The sequence below is a fragment of the Bison bison genome, unplaced genomic scaffold, assembly GCF_000754665.1.
Source record: "Bison bison bison isolate TAMUID 2011002044 unplaced genomic scaffold, Bison_UMD1.0 scf7180017864034, whole genome shotgun sequence".
NCBI lineage: Eukaryota > Metazoa > Chordata > Mammalia > Artiodactyla > Bovidae > Bison > Bison bison.
Genome location: NW_011494606.1, coordinates 4,307,843 through 4,311,062, shown reverse-complemented (window position 1 = coordinate 4,311,062; position 3,220 = coordinate 4,307,843).

The following is a 3,220-nucleotide window of genomic DNA, read 5'->3' as shown; positions in this document are numbered from 1 at the left end:
GCAGAGAGAGCCCCAGAGTGGGCAGAGCGGGACCCTGCAACCTTCATACCATTTTAAGTTCTCCTGGCACTGCCCCTTCCCCAAGCTTAAGCCACCTACACTCAAGCAGGGTCCCATCCCCTCAAGGCTCCACAAAAAAAAAGATGTTCCTCTTCAGTGCTCTTGGGCCTCTGAGTCAACCCTTCAGCACCTGTGTGCCCATGCTACAGATGCACATACTGAGGCCAAGTCAGGGTCCATGGTTACTCAAGTGGTCAGTAGAATTGGATCTAGGCAGAGACCTTCCTCCCTCCTTTTGATGTCCCCAGGAGTCCTTCGTTGGGAGGAGTGCTGGCCTGGCCTCTGATTCCCAGGAACCCAGAGTGTGCGGCTTCCAGCCAGTCCCACCCCCACAAGGCGGAAGCTTCAGTCTTGCTGTCCCCACACGGAGCCAGGTGGACACTTCTGAGCACCTTCGCGAAGGCTCTGTGGCCCCCTCCCCTCCCACACGACCTCACCTCTGTATGCTGATGCGGCCAGCAGGCCCCACCCGCCCAGCCACCTTCATTTGCTAGAGCTGGCGGCCGGGCGGGGCTAGGGTCTATCTGGCCGTCGGATTAATATCCAGATATTAAGTAAACAATAAATTAGCAAAACTACAAGAAAATTTTACAGCCCTTTGCATTTGGCAATCATTGAGTGTTAATTAGAAATTCATTACAATTAAAACCCTGCCTAAACAGGGCCTGCGCGCCTTAATTACATCTGATTTTTAATTCAGAATACGTGTTTACACAGTAAGCGCTACGTACCCCATGATTATCCCCAATCCTCTTTATACTGTACTAATTATGTAAATTAAACCTAATTAACTGACGAAAACTGCCGTTAATTCAACTGGTAAAAGATATGTGCTTGCGGAGGAGGCGCGGCCGCAGCCCAAGACAGAGCTGGAATGGGCACGGGACGCCCGGCTGCGTGGACGCGACGCCAGGGACTCAGAGGCAGCATGGACCCGGCGGGGGCTGGTGGGGTGCACGCCAGGCGCGTCCCTGATCCTGGCCCTCCGACCCTGGTGCACCCAGCAGTGGGTAAAATAGAATCAGCGCCAGTGGGGGTCAGAAAGGCCAAGGGCACTGACTCTAGCGCACTCCCCAGGCACTGGACTGAGCTGCAGGACTCAGAGCCCACTGTGAGCAAAAGGGATGCCGCCCTCCCCCGTCTGAGCCTGAGTTCAAGTCCCAGCGCTGCCCCACACTGGCTGCCTGCATCTGAGCAAGTCACCTGGCTTTGCTAGGCCTGTTTTCCTCCTCGCGGAGTGTTGCGAGGGCGACCCTAAAAGCTCCTCGTGAGCTGCGCGGTACTTGTCTTCCGTTCATTAAACGAGGCCCTCCAAGCAGCGTGCAAGACACAATATTTGGGGTCTGGGAGATCAGCCTGCATCCCTTATTGACTGAGGAGCCTGGGTGAGTTGGCTTCCACTGCCTGACCCTCGATTTCCTACCTGTAAAATGGGAATAAATGATCTTTACCTATTCCCAGGGTCGTTGTGAGAAAGGGCTCTGCCAACTGAGATGCTCTTTGCGGTGATACTAACTAACCAACTGGACGCTGGTCCAGCGCAGAGTCCAGGCCCGACCAAGACCCCTCCTCGGAGATTACCATCTCTCAAGCGAGCGGAGCTGCTTCCCCAACCTCGCCCATATGCGTTTAAGTCTTTCTCTGCTTCAGACCCGGTGGAAGAGCAGGGTGGGTCTTCGAAGTCAGAGAGGGCGCAGGGAGCTATCCGCGGATTGGTGCTGAACGGAGACGCAGGGGTCAACCTGCATCCCCTACCCCCGCACCCCACTGTGCTGCATCCGCAAAGGGAACTTTTGTCTAAGAAGTCCCCCGGGACCGCGCGGCCCGGCTGCCAGGAGTGCCCTGGAGGCCGTCCCCAGAGGCACTGCTGGCCATCGCAGTACAATAGAGGTAGGAGAGACAGGCCCAGCTCAAGGGGATCCTCCCCATCGTCTTTCCACTCCAACCCCCACCACCCTGAGGGCGTCCGGGCTCCAGGATCGTTGTCACCATCACACCGAATTCTGAGATGCCTTTTAAAAAATCATTAGGAGGCTAAGAATAATTACCGAACGGGATTGTAATTATGGGGTGAGGAGGCCGGCCAAGGGAGGGGGATGAGGGGTGGAGTCTGGGGGACGGCTCTTGGACTGGGACAGAAAATAGGTTCCTGTTTTCCTTGGAGGGAAGTGGGATGGCGGGTGCGGGGGTGGAGATGCGCAGAGTTAGAGCGGGACAGAGGTAGAGCCTGGGAAAGACGCGCCAGCGGAGTGACAAGATTCGGAGAGAGAAAGGGGGCTGAGCAGGCTCCGGGAGCAAGGCAAGGAAATAACAGAGAGAGAGAGAAAGGCGGGAGCTGATAAAGGTGAAAGAGCAAGAATCCCTCTAGAAGAGACCCCGCAGCAGAGACTAAGCCCTCAAACTTGTGGTGGGGTTGTTTTGTAGCCCCGGAAAACAAGCGAGGAGCGGGGGGCAAGCCAGTTATAGGGCCTGGCCGTCCCCTCTCTCCAAGGGTAGGCCTGGCCGATCTGCTCCCACCCCCAGAAGCATTTCCCAAGACCCCTGCGAACCCGCGGAGAAGAGAAAAGCACACGGAAGAAGTGCAGGAGAAGGGGAGATGAACCCTAGAAGAGCCAGAGTGTAGGAGGGGAGAGGGCCTGAAACCCAGAGCGAGAGGGAAGACGAGAGGGCGGGGGCGAGGGCGACCGGGCGCCGCTGGCCGCGGAAGATTTATGGCACCGCCCGGGTTCCAAGGACTGGCTGCGATCGCCGCTGCTGCCCGTGTCAGGAGCTGCCGCGGCCGCTGCGCCCCCTGCGCGGGCAGCCCGCCGCGCCCCGGGCCATGCCTGCCATTATTAACTTCTGTTTGATTAGGGTAATTGTTCAAACTTGGACTGGACAGTATGATTAATTACAGTTTAATTAACGTGTCCATTAAGGACACTTAATGCCACAGAGGGGTGGGGGGCAAGGGGGTGTCCGGGTGCGGGCAAAAAGGGAGGGAGTACGACTGGTAACTCAAATAAGGAAAGACGCAGATTGAGAGAGAAGGAGAAAACCGGACCTACTGAGTCAGTGCGGGGAAAGAACGGTGAAGACAGAAATCGACAGAAAAGTTAAGGGGTGGAAAGAAATGGAGCTCTTCGAAGAGAGAAAATGCCAGGGAGGGTCTGCAGCATGC